Source organism: Protopterus annectens, chromosome 6.part0, assembly GCF_019279795.1.
Source record: "Protopterus annectens isolate FY-2018-M chromosome 6.part0, PAN1.0, whole genome shotgun sequence".
NCBI classification, from domain to species: Eukaryota; Metazoa; Chordata; order Ceratodontiformes; family Protopteridae; genus Protopterus; species Protopterus annectens.
This window is the reverse complement of record NC_056737.1, coordinates 600,871,384-600,894,227: the sequence shown is the minus strand read 5'-3', so window position 1 is coordinate 600,894,227 and position 22,844 is coordinate 600,871,384.

The following is a 22,844-nucleotide window of genomic DNA, read 5'->3' as shown; positions in this document are numbered from 1 at the left end:
TGAGGCAGTCATTGTCCATGCTGGTGTGAACAACCTGAGACGTACCTCCCTGGACCACATGGAAAGAGACACAGAGGAGCTCTTACATCACCCTCTCAAACTCAGGAATCCCACACAGCCTTCATGACGACACAGGAGAGTATAGATTTCTCTGCAAACACCATCATACTGGGTGACTGCAACTACCCAAACATAGACTGTGAACATTACTGAAGCCACAATACCCACGCTCTAGGGTTCCTATAGTTCAGAAACTCTTTAGCTATGGAACAAGTAGTCAACATTCCCACAAGAGGGGAAAATATACTAGACCTGATCATCACAAACATGAGTACAAAATGCTCACCACTTGAAGTATATCCCTCATTGTTGCAATCGAACCATATACTAATCACACTGGAGTACTGGATCCCCCACATATGCAAACCTCAAACACATCTATGTGTGTGCGGGAAATGCCCCTATTAGCAACTGTGAAAGTACACTACAGGATGCAGATTCCCCTTTTGAAACACTGATGATGTCAGCACTCTATAACTATATTACCTGAATTAAAGCTCCCCAGTAATTTGTATAGCACGCTCTGCTAATGCGTCTGCATTTGGTGTCATAATGTAGTTAGGTAGGGGTTTGAATCCTGCAAAGGGAATGTATGTGAGTTAGTGTGAGTGGGGTTTGTGTGTGTGCATAATGCTGTGAGGGAAAAGTGCCTTTTGCCAACTGGGAGAACACACTACAGGGTGCACATCCCTCTTCCTAAACACAGATGATGTCAGCACCCTCTAAGTACAGCATTAGAAAGGATTTCTCCCACTAATGCAAATAGTGCACTCTGCTAATGTGTCTGTCTCTAGTGTTATAACACAGTTAGGTAGGGGTTTGAATCTTGCAAATGGAAAGTGTGGGGTTAGTGTGTATGCACAATGCTGGGGGTGGGATGTGGCTTTTGCCAAATGGGGCTACGCACTGCAGGGTGCACATTTCCCTTAACAAACAGTGATGTTGACAGCACCCTATACAAACAACATGACAACAGATAACTGGCAGTACTCAGTATAGTGCTACATGCTACTGTAACACGCACATGTACCAGAACATACCTAGATAGTGTTTTGAAACCTGAATGTGGCAAGTGTGTGGATGTGGGATGTTTCTGTGTGTGCATTTCCGTATGGAAAACATGTTGGATGTGGCAATCAGGGAACCACAGTACCTGATGCACATTACACTTTTAAACTAATGAGGTTGCCTGCACCCTGTGAGTACAGGTAGAGAAGAGGAAATCGGTAGTAATCCATATAGTGCACTTTTCAAATGTGTACCTGTCATGTGTCGACAGCTACTCATGTAGGGTAATAAATAATGGAAATGGCAGGTCCCACATAATGGCTGCCATGTACAGGGTTTTGTGGACAGCCACAGACTGCACCTGTCAGGTCATCCAGATCAGTGTCTGTGGGCACGGACACGGTACCTGTGCCTGGCAGGGGTGCTACGGACCGTATCCAGTACTAACCCAGACTGGGTACTGTCATTGGAAGCGGATGTGTGTTGACTGGACGCAGTTCCTGTTTGGACTGTCCAGAGCCACGTGCACGTGGTCTCCTGGGGCGTCCTGATGACAGCACTAACCCAGCATTGCTGGGGCTGCTGGCACTTGAGGTGCGTGAGTGGGCCTGTTGTCATCCGCAGTGACTGCCAGCTGGTGCTGTTGCCGGCATACGGCCACGTCGATGCCGCAAACGCACACCATCACCCTGGCCCATGGACATCTGGTTGTGGAGCAGCTGTTGTATGTCCCCACAATGTCTGTCAACGACATCTGTGAAATTACGAATAGCATTCGCAATGTCACGCATGCCATCTGTCATGGCTGTGCGACATGCTGTCAGCTCCCTCAGACCCTGTCTGGTGTACCTTTCCATACGCGCCTGTGCCATCATTTATCCTGCTGACAAGGTTTTGCCACAGTGCAGACCTCTCCTGCTGATTCTGGGTGGTGCGTGAAAACAGGATGGCATAGTCACGCACCAGGCTCTGGTGGATCACTTCGTCCTCTGCAGCAGAGTATGCAGGGTTCCTTTTTGGAGCCATATCCCCCTGGAAAAGTACACAAACAGGATATCAGCAGAGTATGTCAGCAATATATGGTACACAGTCTATACATGAAGTATTAAATTGTAGTTATTACTGCTTGGTTGTAACTTGATTAAAGTGTAGCTATCATTTTAAGTCTTTTGGTTTAAGCACTTGGCCTTCAGACCAGTTGTTTTACATTAGGAAGGTTTGTGGCAAGCACTGTGGTGGCAGGACAGGTAGCTTTCATCCTTCTAAGTTGGGAACTGCTGATTGAGAGCCCAGTGTCCAAGTGTATTAGTTCTGGTATAAGCAGTTGGCCTTCAGGCCAGTTATTTAACATTAACAAGGTTTGTGGTCTGCACTCTTGTGTGAGAATAGGCTGTACTCTGCCATTCATAGCTGGGAACTTCTGGTTTAAGGTTTATAGTGCCTGCATATTTGAACTGTATCTTACTGACATTGGTACACCTTGTTTGCTGTAGCATACACTACATCCAAGCCTCCTGAATCTAGCTTTGTTTATATGCTTGTTATTTGTTAGCTTGTTATTTCACTGGTACGCTAATTCCACATAATACACAGCTTCTCAGCACTTCTGTGAATCACTACTGATATCTGCATTGCTTACTGTACTTATTTCTTTGTTACACTTGAAAGAAAGTGACTGCTTAGGTTCATAGGTTCATAGGTTCATACTAGGCTATCTGCCCGAGGGCATTTACAAGCCTAGCCCATAGTTTTGTGGCTTACAGTATGGGGAACTATACCCATTATTTTGCTGTGCCTCTGTTGAGCAGTGACACTGAGGTAATCCCTGGGGTATATCTGCGATCTCCCATCCATTGGTCAAGATTTCTCTTGAACAAGGCCAGCGAGGTGCTCTGCCTCACATATACCGGGATTTTATTCCACAGCATAGGAGTCTTTGGGTGATGAATCTATCCCTCCAGCACGTCCTATTAATAGCCGGTCAGGTTTAAGTCTCCGCCTTGTGACTCTGACGGATCTAGATTTTTGAGGTGAAGCATATTCATCAAATCTGGGTTTGACATGGCCTTGTATGTTAGGCAAAGGTCACCTCTGAGCAAGCGGTAGCGACTGAATAGAGCTGGAGTTCTTTCAGTCGGGCAGCATAGGACAGATGTTTGAGACCCTTTATCCTTTTGGTGAGGAACTTTTGTGGCCTCTCCAGCTGCTGCAAGTGTCGGGTCAGATACATTCCGAATGGGGCATTGTACTCAATCATTGGTCTGATGAGTGATGAGTATAGGGAGACTATGACCTCCCTTGATCTAGATGAGAATCCCTTCATGATAAGGTGGGCAATGTAGAAGGTCTTCCTAACTACTTTAGCTACATGGGTGTCGAATGACAGACTACTATCAACCTGGGTCCCCAGGTCCCTGATAACTTCTTCTGTGCTCAGTGGATTGCCACCTATTTGGTAGCTAGGGGTAACCTTGTTTTTTCGAAGGGTATGACTATGCATTTTTGGCATTTAACTTTAGGCCATGGCTCTGGCACCAGTTATCCGTTTCTGTGAGACCCTTCTGAAGGATATCTGTGTCAGATGTGTTTTCTACTATGGCCCAGTTTGCAGTCATCTGCAAACTTTGTCAGCCATAACAGCCTCCTGTGTTTGCTTGTACTTGGAAAAGTAGATGCCAAACAAGAGTGCCCAGGACTGAGCCCTGTGGTACACCACTTGTGACAGGTTTTGAGTCTGACATGGCGCCAGCAACTCTGACCCTGTGGGTTCTGTCACTCAGCCAGTTTGCAACCCATCTTGTGATGTATGGGTTAACATTTAAGCTGATGAGTTTTTCAATGATACCCGAGTGGGGTATTGTATCAAGGCCTGCCAGATCGAGGTAGGCTGTATGGACTGCCTTTCCCTCATCAATGGCTTTGGTGACTGTTTGAAAGTCAACCAAGTTTAGAAGGCATGATCTGCCTTTGACAAAGCCAAACTGGGATGGATCCAAAGTCTGCAAATTCCTATGTCTTTATTTATGAGGTCCATTATGATCCTCTCCATGGCTTTGCAGATAAGGCTTGTCAAGCTAATGGGCCGGTAATTTCCAGGGTCGGTGGAGGCACCGCCTTTGTGAAGTGGGACCACAGTTGCAGTGCGCCACCCCTGGGTATGTATCCAGAGGTAAGACTATGATTAAACAGCTTTCCTAGCTGTGGGTTTAATTCCCGTTGAGTTTCGTGGAGCACACAGCCGGGACACCATCAGGTCCCATGGATGCTGTGTTTTTGCTTTGGAGAGCAGTTCTCACTTGGGCATTGGAGATGTTTGGGGCTGCAATCGCAGTATAGATATCTCTCCTTTTGGGGAGGGGGAAGTTTGCACTGAACCTGTCAGCCAGTATGTTGGCAATGTCTGTAGGATCAGTAATCTTCACATCATTTTGAACTAGTTCTGAGCATATCTGGGAGTTTCCTCCCAGGTTTCTAACATAGCTAAAGAAGGCCTTATGATTGTCTTTTGAGTCTTTAGCTATTTTTCTCTCAAAATTTGCTTTGGATGATTTTATGAGAGCTCTTAGTTTTTACTTATAGTGATCAAGGGTGTCTTACCTTTTAAGGATTTTGCTCTATCTTGTAGTAGCTTCCTCTTTGTTGTAGAGTTTGTTTATGGCTGGGGTCCACCAGACTGACGCTTGCCTTGGTACAAAGAGTCTTTGTTTTGCTTGGGATTGCCTTATCCATGCAGTCCTGCAGGTGCTGGTAGAAGGCATTTGTAAGTGATTGAGCGCTTGAGTACTGTTTTCTGCGGCTCGGGGCCTTAAAGGAGACCACACTAGTCTTAAGAAGTGTGAAGTCGGCTTGAGAAGTTCTTTACTGTGGTCTTTTATTTCAGGTGGGGTGGGATGAGGACCTCCAGCGAGATTAGTTTGTGATCTGATCTCACCAGTGAGGGGTATACTCGGTGTTGAACATTGTGCTCCCATGTTCGTGATGATGAGATCAAGTATGTTTTCTCCTCTTGTGGGGATGGTGACTAGTTGTTCCATGGCATTTGAGTTTATGAATTCCAGGAACTTTTGGGCTAGGGTGTTTGGGCTTGAGTAGTGTTCCCAGTCTATATTAGGTAATTGAAGTCACCTAGTATGATGGTGTTTGGTGATACATTTATCCCCTCTAGTGTTTTCAGGAAGGCCATGTGAGGTTCCTGAGTTTGTGAGGGTGGCCTGTAACATGCTACAATTTGTAGAGCAGTCTTGCCTATGGTTAACTGCACCTGGATGGTCTCCGATGCATCGTGCGTTGCCACCAGTCTTGAGGTGTGGGTGTCTTTGATGAATATGGATACCCCACCTCCTTTCTTGGTATTGTCCGGATTTTGGGGCCGGAACGCATGATAAGAGGTAAAACCTGATAGTGCTGGGGTGCTCTCAGGAGCCTTGAACCAGGTTTCTGTCACTGCACAGACATCGATGTTCTCCATACTGAGAAGGGCCTCGAGTGCGTGCATTTTGAGATTTAGACTTCTGGCATTGAGCAGCATTACCCTTAGTTTTTTCCTTTTTGTGTTCTAGGGTGGTAGGTTTAGAATTTGAGCCTTGCCTAAAAAGGCACTATGGGGTGGCAAGAGCCTTTGCCAATATCCGGAATCCCAGGGTGACAGGTGCAAGCCGTCCCTTAAGCAGCGTGGCTTGTCCAGCATGTCATCCCAGGCAGACAGACATTGGATCCCCTTTGAATGACACCAGAGTTTAAGCCAATTGTTAAAGCTGATAATCTTATCTCTGTATTGTGGCATCATTCTTGGTGAAGGTAGGATACTGCTCAAGGTCAGGGTCATACCTGCCTGGGCTACATAATCAGAGAGCTCCTCAATGTCTCTTTTCATGTAGTCCAAGGAGGTACGTCTCCGGTCGCTTACACCAGCGTGGACAATGACTGAGTCGTATTTGTACCTGCTGTTGAGAGACCCGAGCTTGCGTTATGTGGCGGATTCTAGCGCCCGACAGGCAGCTTACTGTGACCTTCTCCTTACTCAGTCTGGTGAGCGGGACGCCAGTGTGTCTGACTATGGAGTCACCAATGACTAGTGTGTCTGGCATTGTGTTTGGCCTTAAGGGCTGTGACTGTTTGACACTCTGACTGTGAGGTCTATGTGTTGCAGGTGTTGTGTTCTGAGGTGGTGGTTGTTTGGGTGTCTGCTTTGGTGGCCTCTGCTGTTTTGGTAGATTTTGATCAGAGCCGAGTATGTCTTTGTGTGTTTATGTGTATGATTTGAGGTTGTGATGGTACTATGTGAGACTGGGTCTATAGTGTGTGTGGTAACCTTCTCCTCCTGACTGGTCTTGCCAGTCCTATGTTGAGAGAGCTCAGCCCAGTTTGGCCATAGTTGCATCTCTCCATGTATTTGTGTTTTGTGGGAGGAGGAGGGTTGTTCAGTACATGAGGCAATTGTAACATTGCCTCAATATTCCCAGGTTCACCAGCTGAGCAGGAGAGGACACTAGCAACTGATCCTTCGACATGCTAGAAGGACTAGACAAAAAAACTTTAAAAGAGAATCCGGGGACGTGAGTGACCGAGAAATGGGGTTTGCCTTTTGGGGTGCTATCTATAAGAGTGCCTCAAGGTAATAAGTACTGTAGGAGCAAGTGCTAGGTTTAACAGATAGAAAAGTCTACTTGGAGTCAAGTAGAGATGATCTTTTAGGTATTAGAGAAAGTGCTAGTAACAGGGATGCTTAAAGGTAAGATTGAAAAGAATGCACTCTGCAGTGTGCACTAGAGAAGTTAGATATGAAAGTAGGTAACTTGAGTTTTACCTGTTTAAAAAGTTAAGGTTTAGTGGAGAGTTACTATTTTTAAAACAGTAAGATGGACTGAAAGGGGTGGTTACTTTTGTATTTTGGTGCTATGAAATACTGTAGGATGGCCAATAAATTTAAATAATTGAAGGGGTGGGATTTCAAAAGTGATGGTTTTGTGATTACTCACATAAGCCAGTGAAAGTAGAGAGAAATGAGATATATGGTCAGATTAACATAAGAGGCGGGCAACTAGAAAGACAGTGGTATTTAACAAGGCAACTTAAATGGGTGGGAGGGAGGGGAAAAAAATTCTGCCTGACTCAGAACAGAGAGAGCTGTGGTCTCTTTTGAAGTTTTAATATGCTGTTAGAACAGAATGCAAGCAAAACACAAGATAAAGAAAACAAACTACAGTATTCAAAATATAGAAAGGCAATACAAAAAATAACAGCAAACTAACCTTTCCTTCACAGCAAAGTGTAGCAGAGTCTGGAAGAGCCTTTCTGGTCATTACTCACCACATAACACAAGCACTCAAGTCACTCCAAGGCAAGTACAAATATGACTCACTCATTGTCCATGCTGGTGTGAATGACCTGACACATACCTCCCTGGACTACATGAAAAGAGACAGAAACAGACTTGTTGTTTTTGCATTTAGTTAATTGTAACACATTGCACTTAAGTTACCTGGGACTTGCTCAATGAAGCTATTATATCAGTCAGCAGTAGAAATTAATATCAGTACACCCTCACTCCCCACTGGACTTTGTTTTCAATTATTACGGAATTCACAATAGTATTCTAGCATGTCCAAAGGTCATTTGTCAATCTCCTCTCCAGTCCAGCTGGTGAGTGTGGTAATCCAGAGGCAATGTTATAACAGCCTCATGTACACAGACAACCCCCTCCTCCTAACAACAAATTCAAACACATGTGAGTGATGCAACCATATACCAAACTGGAGGCTAGGCTCTCTCTACTCAATACTGCCATAAACAGTCAGGAGGGGAAGGAAACCACACTCACTACAATTCCAGTCTCACATAGACCTACCATGACAGCAAAACAAACACATAATCACACAAAAGCATACTCGGAGGCTCAAAATAAAGATCTTCCTAAGCAGCAGAGACCACCAAAGCGGACACCCAAGCAACCGCTACCCCAAAACAAAACACGTGCAACACATATCTCACAAAGCCAATGTGCTGAACACTCACAGCCCTTAACAGTGAACAACACACCTCATACACATGTAATAGGTGACTCTATCATCAGGCACACTGACGTCACGTTCACCAGGCTGAACGAGGAGAGGGTCACAGTGAGCAGCCTGTCGGGCACTACGACTCACCACATAACACAAGCACTCAAGTCACTCCAAGGCAAGTACAAATATGACTCACTCATTGTCCATGCTGGTGTGAATGACCTGACACATACCTCCCTGGACTACATGAAAAGAGACAGAAAGGAGCTCTCTGAGCATGTAGCCCAAGACAGTATGACCCTGACCTTGAGCAGCATCTTACCCTCACCAAGAATGATGCCACAATATCGAGGCAAGATGATCACTTTCAACAATTGACTAAAGTACTGGTGTCATTCAAAGGTGATCCAATGCCTGTCAGCTTGGGATGATATGCTGTACAAGCCACGATGCTTTGCTAGGGACAGCTTGCACCTGTCACCCCTGGGCTTTTGGATTTTGGCAAAGGCTCTTGCTACACCCATAGTGCCTTTATTAGGCAAGGCTCATAAGGCAAACCCACATCCATAGGTATCACAAAGGATGAGGAACTAAGAGTAATGCTACTCAATGCCAGAAGTCTAAACCTCAAGATACACGCACTCAAAACTCTACTTAGCATTATGGACATCGATATCTGTGCAGTAACAGAAACCTGGTTCAGGTTTCCCAAGAGCACACCAGCACTACCAGGTTATACCTATTACCATTCTTGTCGGCCCCAACACTTGGACCAAACAACAAAAGGAGGGGGAGTATCAATATTGATCAAAGATACCCACACCTCCACATTGGTGGCAAAGTACCACATAGGTGTTAAGCCATTAAGTACAGAAGAAGTAATTGGGGAACTGGGGAACAAACTTGATAGCAATCTGTCATTTGACAACCACGTGGCCAAAGTGGATTGAAAAACATGTTATATAGCCCAGCTGATCATGAAGGGATTCACATGTACATCAGGGGAGGTCATGGTGCCTCTTTACTCATCCATCATCAGGCCTATAATTGAGTACAATGCCCCTTTTGGGATGTACCTAACCAGACACCTACAGCAACTGGAAAAACACCAACAGTACCTCATCAAGAGGATCAAAGGGCTCAAACAGATGCCATATGCTGCCCGGTTAAAGAAAATCCAGCTGGACTCAGTGGCATACTGCCTGTTCAGAGGCAATCTGTGCCTGACGTATACAGCCATGTCCAACCCAGAAGTAATGGACATGCTGCACCTCAGGAAATCAAAATCCCATACAGCCATACGCTCAAGAGAACTGAACCTTAGCACTGGAATAAATAGGACATGCTAGAGGGACAGATTCATAACCCAGAGGCTCCCTTCACTCTGTAATGAACTCACAGTACAGGTTAGGCAGAGTCCCTCATTGACTCTCTTCCACAGGAATCTGGATGAGTGGATGGGAGATCATAGTTGTACCCCGGGTATCACTTCTATGTCACTGTTAGACAGAGGCACAGTATACTAACCTCGGAAAAGGGCATAGCAAAATAAATTTTAATTGGGTGGCAAAAGACAAACACATTCTGGCTAGGCTTATCAATGCCCTAGGGCAAATAGCCTAGTATGAACCTATGAACCTATGTGTACTGCTATACTACTTCTGCCATATGTTGCATGTGTGTGTGTTGTGGGGGATGCGCAGGTAATGGCCAGATATTTCTGCACAGACAACACTTCTGAAACACTCTGGGTGTTCATCCCAACATACTGTATGTGTGTTGCCATCCAACACTGTGATGTGGACACACATTACTCAGCCTGGATATACATATCCCAACAACACCACAAGCACAGTGCACTACCTTGCTATGTATGTATGTAATTACACAGTTATTCACTAGTTAGGACTGTGATGCTATCCATGCAGCCCACTGGGCCAGTGGAAGCCACAACACACACTGCTGGCCCTTTGCAAAAGCTTACCACAGACATCCCACATAGTGCATGTAATGTGCACACACATATCTAACCCAGACCGTATGCACACCACTTATTTATCCTGTCCAGTGGACTACAGATACAGGCACATTGTATAACAATAGCAGGAGGCTACTGCAGCACGGAGCAGATTCACATGAAGGCAAGGCATCTGTGGTCAGCAATGGTAAGATGCTTCACATTCACCAAATGCACAGATATTGGCAACATTGTTGCAGACAGTTTAGGTGCAGGTATCCCCCCCCCCATTCTCCTACACAAGTGGAATTAGTTATCACAGATGAATGTAACCTCCCTATCATCTCACATGTCCAGGTGAGGGCCACCCTCAACATTGCAGAACACACAGCATCACTGTTACAAAATGGTATCCCTGGATGTGTGATACGTTCTCCCCTAGAGGACATAGCACCACATTACAGACTGATATTAAACTCTGGCCATACTACAGGATATGTACCTGAATAGTGCCATACATACACAGTGGTCCCACACCAATGAGGAGGAACCTCTACTGACCCTGGGAACTACTACATCATATGCATAACTGGCCTTGTGTTCTAAGCTATGGAAGTTTTAAGTATGGAAGACATGTACAGTAATATTACATATGTATATATATCAGGACTATGTACACACAACCTATCTCATGGACATACCTATAGATAGTGAACTATGATACATTTGGAGGTTTCACAGTAAACACAGTATTAACCTGCTACTTTGCATTACCTGTGTTTGTGTCAGCTGTTGCTGTGTCACTGGTGCTAATTGCTGCTGCTGCTGCTGGTTTTGTTGCTGTGATGATGCAGTTTTTTTATCACTGCTTTTATTGCTTTCTTTCTTTCTTTCTTTCTTTTTTCTCTCTCTCTCTCTCTCTTTCTCCGTCGGTATGGTGCAATTAATGTATTGCATGTGTGGAGTGTTAGTACTGGATGCTTTTGTAGGTATCTGCATAGGTCCATGTGATGGCCTCTGCACCAATTGTAAGGCAGCATTTGCTAATTGCATGCAGCCAGTTGTGTACTGATTGCATGTCTCACTGTGATTTCAGGACAGTGCTATAAAAGGGTATGTGAGATAGGCGTTGCCCTTTCAGATTGTAAGGGGGTGGACCATGCTGGTATGCTGTCGACAGTGTTCTGTGAGTGTGAAGGTTAGTAAGTCTCTCATGATTCATGCTGTGTTGTAAAGTCAGGTTGCTGCATTTCTCTCACCTGTTCCCTGTAGTGAGTGTGTATGCATACTGACACCTAGAACTATATTTCCATATGTATTAATATATATATATATATATATATATATATATGTGTGTGTGTGTACATATACATACTTTCATATATGTACATTAGCTTACATTATTAAGTACAAGCTAACAATTAGCAGGGCTGTTTCTGTTAACACTAAACTAGTATGGGAATCCAGTAATTAGGACAGTAAAAGTCTACCTGACATGCTTTGGGTAGTACACATCCTATATTGCCTTTATTTTCATTCCTACTATTACATGTTATACTTATTATTCCTGTATGAGAGTCATGGCTTAGTGGTAGGTCATACAGACTAGTGTTACAATGGTCTTGTGGTAGGGCCTAATAGTATGCTTTTATTTTGCTTTCAAATTGAGTACAGGGCCTGTCAATCAAAGTGCTGAAGGCACCTTTAAGTAGTTAAAAGGGTTAGTAAGTCTCACAGGAGTCAGGCTGTGTTGTAGATTCTGGTTGCTGCATTTATCTTCACTGTTTCCTGTAGTGAGTGTGTATGAATACTGACACCTACCACTGTATTTCATATGTATTAATATATATATATATATATATATATATATATATATATATATATATATATATATGTGTGTGTGTGTGTGTGTACATATACATACTTTCATATATATACATTAGCTTACATTATTATGTACAAGCTAACAATTAGCAGGGCTGTTTCTGTTAACACTAAACTAGCATGGGAATCCAGTAATTCAGGCATTAAAAATCTACCTGACATGCTTTGGGTAGTACACATCCTATATTGCCTTTATATTGATTCCTACTATTACATGTTATATTTATTTTAGCACTATGTTCCTGTATGTGAGTCATGGCTTAGTGGTAGGTTATACAGACTAGTGTTACCAAGGTCCTGGTAAAAATACAATTGTGAGCCAGAACACAGAGCAACCAACGTTCTTTCCAAGTGGAAAAAATCTTCAAAGGATAGCTGAGCCAGGAACAACCAGGTAGACAGAAAATAAATAAATCCAAGACCAAGTTTAATTTTGAAGCGCTTTTCGTTTGCTCAAATGGGCAAACTTCCTCAGAATGACCTACATTACAACAAGGGACCAGATTTTATACAATGATCCTAATTGATTCAGTGCAATTAAGCACTACAATGATAGTCACTTAACATTTAAAAATACAGGTTCTTAAAATCGTAAATATGCTGGGAAGTACCAGCTTTTACATACTGAACACTAGATAGCGTTTCAATAAATAAAAAGCCTATGCTATACAAAAAACCATGCATTAACAAAGTAAAGTTAAAAAAATTAGAAAATGTGAAGAATGAATATGTTTAAAAATGAATATATAATTCTTCCACAATGTGTTTTCAACTAAGAAGCATAAGCATAAAACTAAAAACATTATAAAACCACACATCAACAATATTCACAAATAAATGGTGGAAAACAGTAAATTCTATCTTTTAAGACTAAGAATACTTAACAGACAGGAAATAGAGCATGCTTCATTTAAACCAGGGGAATGATATGAATCCAACCTGATCTGCCACTGTAGTTCAAGTGCTAGCAAATTTAACGCAGAGGGACCCCCTCTAGTGTCACAAAGCACCTGATCAATCCCAATGAATTTGAACTGGTGAGTGGGATGATCTGAAATGTGTTTGGCAAGTGCATTGGTGACCTTTAGCTTTCTAATGGCGTACTGGTGCTCATAAATACGTTCTCTGAACCTTTGTTCAGTTTTCCCCACATAGTGGGCTGAGCAATTCTGACATTGTGCTAAATATACCAGCATCTTAGAGTTGCAAGTAAGCCTATGTTTAAGTTTAAATTCATGCTTACTAACTGTGAACCTATTGGATTCCATTACAAATTTGCAATAATTGCAGTTGTGACATTTGAACATCCCTGGACATCTAGCTGGAAGGGGTTTCATCTCAAACCATGCTTTGAGGTTCCTACCTTTCTTGTATGTCACTAACGGAGATGGCCCCAATTCCAGTTCTACCGCTGGATCTACAATGAACAAGTGCCAGTTTTTCTTAACAATAGACCACAAAGTAGCACTGTCCACTGCAAACGTAGTGATAAACCTAGGGATGTCTGACACATCTACTATACTTACATTTCCATGAGCCTGACTGTTCAAATGGGTAATTGATGATTCAGAACCACCACTTTCTTTCACTTGCAGTAATGGTACATAGATGTTACGACTCCTTTTTGTAGAAATCTCACCTATAAGTTCCTCAATTAACCGAACAGGGTAACCTCTACTTAGGAACATCTTTTTAAGTGTACTACATTCCTCATCAAATTCCTCATCCCTACTGACAATTCTGGCAACTCTAACCAACTGACTCTTAACCACAGCACGTTTTTGTGTAAACGGGTGACAACTAGTGAAGTGCAACAAAGTGTTAGAGTGCGTGGGTTTCCTGTGAATCCTTGATGTAAAACAAGAAGCATTCACATCCTTAGCCAATAAGATGTCAAGGTAGGCTATCTGGTTGCCACTAAAGGTCGAAGTGAACACCAGAAAGTCAGTAGAGTGATTCAAAAAATCAACAAATGAGTCAGCCTGTACTTCATTTCCGTTAAATAGAATGAAAATGTCGTCAAGGTAACGAGTGTAGTACACCAAATGATCTGAGAAAAGTGGATGGTTAAATATGAATTGATGTTCCCAGTTGGCCATAACTAAGTTGGCCACACTGGCACCATAAGGTGAACCCATACCAACCCCAACTGTTTGCAGGTAATAGTTATCGCCAAACATAAAAAAATTCTTAGATAGTGTTAAATCAAGGGGTTCGATGACTAATGAAATGTCATAACTGCTGGCTCCTCTGGACCTTAACCTTTCACACACCCACTCGACTGCTAAATCCTGAGGGATGCAGGTGTATAAATCCTTAACATCCACCGTAAGGAAGTTAAAGTGTTCTTCATAACTTAATTCATTAATTTTGGAAAGGAAAGTCCACGAGTCTTTGCAAATCTGTGTCTCCAGTGGGATGTACTTCTGCAATATATGGTCAACCACCTTAGCACAGGCATAGGTTGGTGACCCACGACTGTCAATCAATGGACGCATGGGAGGATTCATTACGTTTTTATGTATTTTCGGTATTCCGAAAAAATACGGAATCCTAGGATAAGAAATAGACATATAATTAAATAAGTCTCAGTTAATCCTACCTTCCAAATACATCTCATCGATATGGTCCTTGATGGTTCTGTAAGCTTTATTAATCTCGTTCTTAGAACTTAATGCATAGGCTGGGCTATCAAGTAACAACGTCATACGGTCGAAGTAATCATTATTTTAAAAAATCACCACCCCCCCCCACCCTTGTCAGGTTTGCAGATACATAAATTATTAGCACGGAGAGTTTGAATACTCTCAATTTCCTCCAAGTTGTTACGTGTAATGGGGTTTTTAAAAATCTGAGTGTGACTCCTAATGTCTAATTCACACATCTGCTCGAAAATAGACAAAAGCGGGTGGAGTGGGGGATTGAAAGTGCTAGGAACATGTAACTGACTGTTAAAGTTCAGATAGGCTCCCCCTCCCATCATTAACTTAAAATTAAGTTTCCTAGTAAAGATTTTGACATCAGTGATGGCTTTAACAAAATCCATCTGATGGTAGGGAACATACGTGAGACCCTTCGCCATTAAGTCAGCCATGTCAGTGGAAATATCAGTTTTTGAAAAATTATAAACTTTAAAGTCACCCAATGAGTTAGTGCTAATAATAGGCTCATGTTGTAACTTCTCAGAACCTGAATCAGCCCCTTCTGATGAGACTGGAGATACTGGGTTAAGGACAGTGTCAACAGGTGCACTATTATAATTGCAAGCCTGAGAGGCAGAAAATGTTACCGGTTGTTCCTCCTCTGATTGGAGCGGTTCTGCCATTGACGTTGGACTTTGGGTCTTGCTCCTAAAAAACTATCCTGGGGATTGTTGTTGTAGTTATTACAATTGTTCTTATTCTGGAGCCTTTCACTCCTACGTAATTTAAAAGGAGGACCACTGTCATTACAAACCAGTACATCGTTCTGAGTGTCACCCAAGTGGTTGTTGTGACAAGGAACACCAGCAGGGATAGTAACATCATTGGGTTGATTAAGATTAGTAGTGTTAGTATGAATCACAGAGTTACCCCTCCATATCTGTCCTGAAGGGGGTTTAGGGTAAGCAACCCCTTCCTTATAAGCCTTAGAATCCCTGTCAAGTTTTTTGAATTTAACAGTTTTTAGTTTAACAAGATGTTCATCAATGTTACTAAACAATCTAATATAGTCAAATCTATATCTGTCAAACAGTAAATCAGATTTAATAGCACTGTCCAATATAGTGGCTTCACCATTAAGCTCTTCAATTTGTAATGCATAGTGTTTAATCATCATATTCAACAGTTCAAACCCATGTCTGTCAAACATACAAAGTAATTCTTGATGAAACACTGAATTTACTATTAAACCAGTCGGATACTGAAAATGTCTCAAGCCTTTTGGCACAATTCTTCTGGCTAAGCACTCATTAAAGTAAGCTATTTCAAGCTTTAATTTTTTTATTTTAAGTAAAATACTATCCAATGATTTTAAATTAGCAGAAATGTCAGGCTCAGTATTGTTACCCTGAGCAAAAGAGGCAGATATTTCATTGTTAAAGGAAAGATTAACATTAATCCAGTTTGAGAAATTGGGAAAATTGCTGGTGTTAAAACTCACCGGAGGCTGCTCCCTGTTAGTCTCTATGGGTGGTGTACCACCATTGATTATTTGTGGCTGGCAATTCCTTTTAATAGAAAAATCCCCCTCAAAATGATGACTTGCAGGGGGGGATTCGATTATTAATATTATTATCCATAGGAGGTAGATCAAATGTACTAACTTGCCCCACTGGACAAGAGTTATGTATATCCAACGAAAAAGCAGACGGATTCTGTTGTAGAAACTCCTCGTTGGCTGGGATTCTCCTCTGCCTGACTTGGTTAACGTCAACCAAACCTGCTACCTTAGTGACGTTGACGTCCAAGGAGTGAGTAGAATGCGATGAATTTCGGTTGTTGTTAGGTAGCTGTTCTGCTACAAATGTTCTCTTAACGTTTTCCGTTGCACCCTCAGGGACTGGACTGTCAGTAACAGTGATAATAGCGCTATTAATAATAGCGCTATTAGAAGTTTTCTGAGTGCCACCCAAAATAGCACAATTAGAAATAGTGGCACGATTGCACATTCCATTGCCATTGGAAATCAAGGCAGGTTGAAAGCCTTGTGCTTTCTCTAATTATTCTGTCCTAAGAAGCATAGAATCCAACTTACTCAGCAATACGTCAAGAGACTTAATGCTGATGTTATGTTCTTCCGGAGACTTAGCAGAAGCTGGCTGAGTAGCAGATGCAGGCTGGATACCAATACCTGGCGTGTTGGACTTCAATAATTCCGGTGTAGCGTTGGGAAACTCGCTTACTGGTTTAAATGAAGCATGCTCTATTTCCTGTCTGTTAAGTATTCTTAGTCTTAAAAGATAGAATTTACTGTTTTCCACCATTTATTTGTGAATATTGTTGATGTGTGGTTTTATAATGTTTTTAGTTTTATGCTTATGCTTCTTAGTTGAAACACATTGTGGAAGAATTATATATTCATTTTTAAACATATTCATTCTTCACATTTTCTAATTTTTTTAACTTTACTTTGTTAATGCATGGTTTTTTGTATAGCATAGGCTTTTTATTTATTGAAACGCTATCTAGTGTTCAGTATGTAAAAGCTGGTACTTCCCAGCATATTTACGATTTTAAGAACCTGTATTTTTAAATGTTAAGTGACTATCATTGTAGTGCTTAATTGCACTGAATCAATTAGGATCATTGTATAAAATCTGGTCCCTTGTTGTAATGTAGGTCATTCTGAGGAAGTTTGCCCATTTGAGCAAACGAAAAGCGCTTCAAAATTAAACTTGGTCTTGGATTTATTTATTTCCTGTCTACCTGGTTGTTCCTGGCTCAGCTATCCTTTGAAGATTTTTTCCACTTGGAAAGAACGTTGGTTGCTCTGTGTTCTGGCTCACAATTGTATTTTTATCAGTGACTTTTGTGTTTGGTTTATTTACCAAGGTCCTGGGTTCGTGACTGACAGTGGGAATTTATTGTTCTTTCGAAATGAGTACAGGACCTGTCAATCAAAAGTGCCAAAGGCACTTTTAAGCACTTAAAACCAGGTCTGCGCTCATTTGCATGGAGCTCACGCATGCGCATTGGCGGTGAGCTCCGCTAACACATGCTCACACCGGCGCTATTTTCTTTGAAAGAAAAGAAAAAGGGGTGACAGGAAAGTGGTGAAAAAGGGGTCACAAAGAGGGTAAGACAGTAGGGAAACAAGCTTGGGATTTGCAGGAGGGATGTAGGTGAGGCCCATAGCTGCCCATGTCGTTCTCAGCAACAGCTGTGCATTTGTATGTAATTTGGTGTGACATTTGAAACCTTCCACCCCTGAGAGAGGTGTCAGGACAACATTAATACCTGTTGTACAGCCAATTGTAATTAACAGTTTCAATGTCCAGCGGACATGTGTGCAACATGGACAGCTATGTATGGGGAGTAATTTTTTTGTGGGTACAGAGTGCCCTTTTTTTTTCAGGTGAGAGTGGTATGTCAGGTGAAGGTAGTCGGTATAGCTGGGGAGGTAGGTTGGGTAGGTTAACAGACAAGACAGACAAGACGCATACAGGGGCGGTGTATGACACATGTGGGGAGGTTACACAATTGACGGGACGGAGGTTGGGATATCCAGGGCACATGAGCCCACAGATGGCAACAGTGGAACTGATATCCCCACCCATAGGCAGTTGCCACTGTTCCTTCACAGCCCAGGACGGGGCTGTGCTGGGGGCTGTGCAGGTGGGACAACGGGCATGCCCGTAAGCTATGCCACCCAGGCCTCAAGCTGGCATAGGGGCCCAAGAACAGAGTCTTGAATCTCCCTTCGCACCACAGACCGGACACCTTGGAGGGTGAGTGGACGGGCTCCTCCGGCCACGCTTGCAGAGGGGGGACAGGCTCCATCCCCTGCAGCGCTTCCACCCGAAGGTGGCACAGGGCCACCGGAGGAGGGTCCGGCCTGGGCACTAGTGCCAGGTGCAGTTGCCAGATGAGGTGGGAGAGGTGGGTCCACTGGGACCCGCCTTCCCAAGTGTTCTAGGTTTGTGAGTATGTTATATTAGTTTGGGTTAGTAGCATATTATTCCATTCAAATTAGTTGTAACAGCATGCATTTGTATTCCCATTAAACAAACACCCATATATTAACACCACTGAACAACAGGCATATCAATATCACATGCATTATTTGAACAGAAATACACAATCAAACAACATGCAGGGTTGATTAATGGCAACAGGCCATCAGGTTTGCAGGTATGAACAGGGCACATGCAATAACAGACATGCATATATTTTTGAAACAATAGGACAAATGTCCATGGGTAATGAAATGTTCACATACCAATATTTAGTGAGTTTTTTAATTTGCAATTATAGGGTGGGGTGGAGAAAGAAATGTTGACACATTCATAAATTATACATTGATATACATTTGTAATAGAAACACAATTAACTTGTGGGTGATAGTTTTCAAATGATTTTTAATTGACTGTCATGCTAGACCTGTTACAGATACATCACTATCCTAGTTATTTTGAATTTGATCAGATACATCATCCTGCTACATTTTGATGACAGGACAGGGGACAACTATGGATGTTTAGTATGTCAGACAATCATTAATTCTATCTGAAAATTGTTGACTGTGATCACCATATACAGATTTTGGCTTAAACATTCAAGATTCAGACACACTGAAATCATTTTGGGATGTTAATTTTTAATTCCCACATGCATTTAGTTCTGTAGAACCACACTGAGGCTTATATATTCAGGAGTTATTACTACTTTATTTATTGATACATGACCCTTTCTGTCAGTCTCACACATCCTGCTATTTCACAGTTCAGGTTGGTACTTCTAGGCTTTGTTCACATATTAGACCTGTGGTGATTCAAACACTTTCCAGCAGCCTCACTTCTGTCATGATTCAGCATTTCAACAGGGGATATATCTCACATGTGATTAACTCAGCTTCTGAAGCTGTACTCTTGAGACTACTGCAGGTTATACCACATTTAATTAATGGTGGGACATCTGTATTACAGAACTATTTATTTCTATCAATTATATTTCCAGCTTCACTTGCATACTGATGAACTTGTTGCAGCCATACATGCAGACTTTCACTTGTTGCTTGCACATTCTATTACTTTTAATCAATACACTGCAGTCTTCTGCTACGTGCTACACTATAATATTTATTTACAAGTACTAGGTGGGGTTACTAACCTGCATGGTGGCGCAGCTGCACCAGCCTGCGGTCATGTGCCCTGCGATTTGCAGAGCGAACACCTGCAGCTGTAATACAAAACAAGTAATATTGGAATACACATCTCCATGGTATCAGCTAGTTGAATTCCTTACATACATAAGTAAAATGTAACTTACTCAGTAGTGGGGTGTTGGGCATATCCCAGGCCTCCTGGATCCATTGGGTCAACTGGTCTTGTTTACGTCGCTTCAGGTCCGCATGGTGGTGACAGACCTGCTCACCAGTACGTGGAATCCCAGTAGCACTAGTGAGATCATGAGCCAACTGGTCCCATGCCTCCGCCCTGTATGCTCCCCATGAGACCTGGCCCTGCATGAGTTGGGCCTCATGATGGTGAACTAGGAGCCAGACCATGTATCTGGACTCCTCAACGCCCCACCGCTGTGCTCGAAAGTAACGTCCCTCCCATACTCCACTCATTCTGCCTGCAGGTCTATTCTACAATCGTTTATGCTGTGTATTCCTGCCTATGGGGCTTATATATGCCGATTTTCCCGCACATTTCTATGATTGGCCATTTTGGAATTGTATCAACTTCACAGAAACTGCTTTATCATGCTCCATTTTGGATTACATCCTATATATATGCTATTTCTGCATTTCTAAGTACTGCTGTCATGGCTTAGTGGTTTAGTACCTTGACTCTAGTGCATGGTATCCTGGGTTCGGATCTGACCACTGATTTTTAGTTTTTATGACTGTCTAGACAGGCTGAGGGGTGTGTCTGTGTAAAGGCACTTTTGATACAGCTTGCTTAACATTGCCCAGCGGTTAGCTTGTGGGCGCGGCGCGCACCTCCGCGCAAACGGTGTGCGCTGGGTTAAACCTTAATTGGCTATTAACACGCATGTTAAGCTAAGCACAGCTAGTTGCACACAGTTTGAGCCTGTTAAACTGGTGCTTAGCTACGGGCAAGCAATTTGCAGCCTTTGAAACACTACTCAGCTACGGGCACTCTGTCTCACCTTGTTTGACAGCAGCTTAGCTATCAGTACATTTCTAAATATTTTTATTATTGTATTACTTGAAAATATATGCTCCATTTCATTCCATTTTACAAAAGGAAATACTTTTACATTTGTACAATACTGTCAGGGGCCTTTTTAGTGCTTATTTACAAAAAAAAAAAAGGATGTTGTGTGGGCTCGAACCTTGCCTGCCTGCTCTTAAGCCGAAAACTCTACCGCTATGCTATTACTTCTTGGCTTACTTTGCATATTTAGTTCTTATATCTTTTTCCCCACTGATTGCTAACTGCAGTTGTGCTAGTAGCACACCCGCGCACACGAGCGCACACATTAGCAAACATTTACGGGGTTTTAAAAAAAAATTAAAAAGTTTTCATTTTACATTTTATAACATCTGTTCACTTTTTACATTTTACATTGCTGGTCTGTGGGGGCATGTGTTGTGTAGTGTGTTTATTCACATTTCCATGGCCTCTCTCGTGGCTGTTTACTTTCTGCCATTCTAGACTTCCGGGGGCGTGTCTGCTTGCAGGGCTTAGCCTACGGACACGCCCCCTACTGTCTTACACGGACCGTGTAAGAGTTACAGTGTGATTCAGCATGCCTCATGCACCTCATGCATATGCATGACATGCTGACAACACACCGTTTAACTGCAGCCTCCGTGTAAGAGTTATAACTCTTACACGGAGGCTTCCTGAATTTGGCCCTTAGTCTAATCTTTATAGTCCTAGATATTTCTACAAGAAAACATACTTCTAAGGTAACTTACTTAAATAGAGCAAGGCAGAGCAGAGTTGAATAGTCAGATCAAAATGCTTCATAATTTCTGGTTCTCACTGTTTAAATTGAAACTGCAGTTCTACTAAAACATTACATCATTTGTTTACATTTTCCTGGTTCCCAGGCCACACCAAAACTGTATTTACATTTTTTACACTTAGAGCAATAAAGGACATTCCACATGTAAATTCTGGTCATTAGCTTTAGCCTTAAAACAGTAGGCAGGATGCTTACTCCAAACTCATCGACTCCAAATTCTAACTTCAAAGGAATGGAGATAAAGTAATTTTAATTTCAAAGGACCAAAAATAAATGTTGTCTTAGTTTTCCTTACAGCAGATGGCAATGTTGCCACATTGTTGAAACAGTATTTCTTTACATTTAAGACACAAGCCTGTATTTTACATTTATATTTACAAATGCCAGAATTATGTATCAAATTCTGTTTGACTAGGCTGGCAGCCTTCACCCCTTCTCTACCAGTCTTCACATCTCCCCCCCCGGAGAACTCAAGCTAGTTTTTCAAGTGACCCTTGATAAACACCACTTGAGAGGGTTAGGTCTATCTGAGGGTACCTCACCCCATTCCCTGTCTTGAGAGCCCATCTGCATTGGGATTCCTACTCCCACTGCGGTGCTGCACTGACATATCATATGCTTGCAACCCCAGGCTCCATCTTAGCAATTTGGCATTTTGCTGACTGGCTCTGTTTAACCATGTTAGAGGGTTGTAGTCTGCAATTACAGTGAATTTTCATACATACAGATAAGGCTGAAGTTTCTGCAGTGCCCACACTATGGCTAGACATTCCTTTTCTATGGCTGCATAGCATTCTTCCCTGGGTTGGAGCCTACAACTGAGATAAACCATTGGGTACTCTTCCCCCTTTGAAGAAATATGGCTAAGTACAGCCCCTACCCCATGGTTTAAAGCATCCACCTGCACAACAAATTCTTTGCTGTAATCTAGACTGGCTAACACAGGGGGTCCTCGCAAAGCTTCTTTAAGCTTCTGGAATGTCTGCTCACATTCTGGGGTCCACACTACCTTATCTGGCCTGTTCTTCCTTGTCAGGTCTGTGAGGGGAGCAACTATGGTGCTATAACTAGGGAATAACTTTCTATACTTCCCTGCTGTCCCTAATAATGCCCTCACCTGCTTTTTAGTAACAGGTGCAGGCCATGCCTGAATGGCATCCACTTTGACAGGTTCTGGCCTTATCTTACCACTCCCCACTCTATGTCCTAGGTAAGAGACCTCTGCCATACCCACCTGACATTTGCTCAGCTTAATGGTCAACCCCGCCCCCTGTAGTCGGCCCAGCA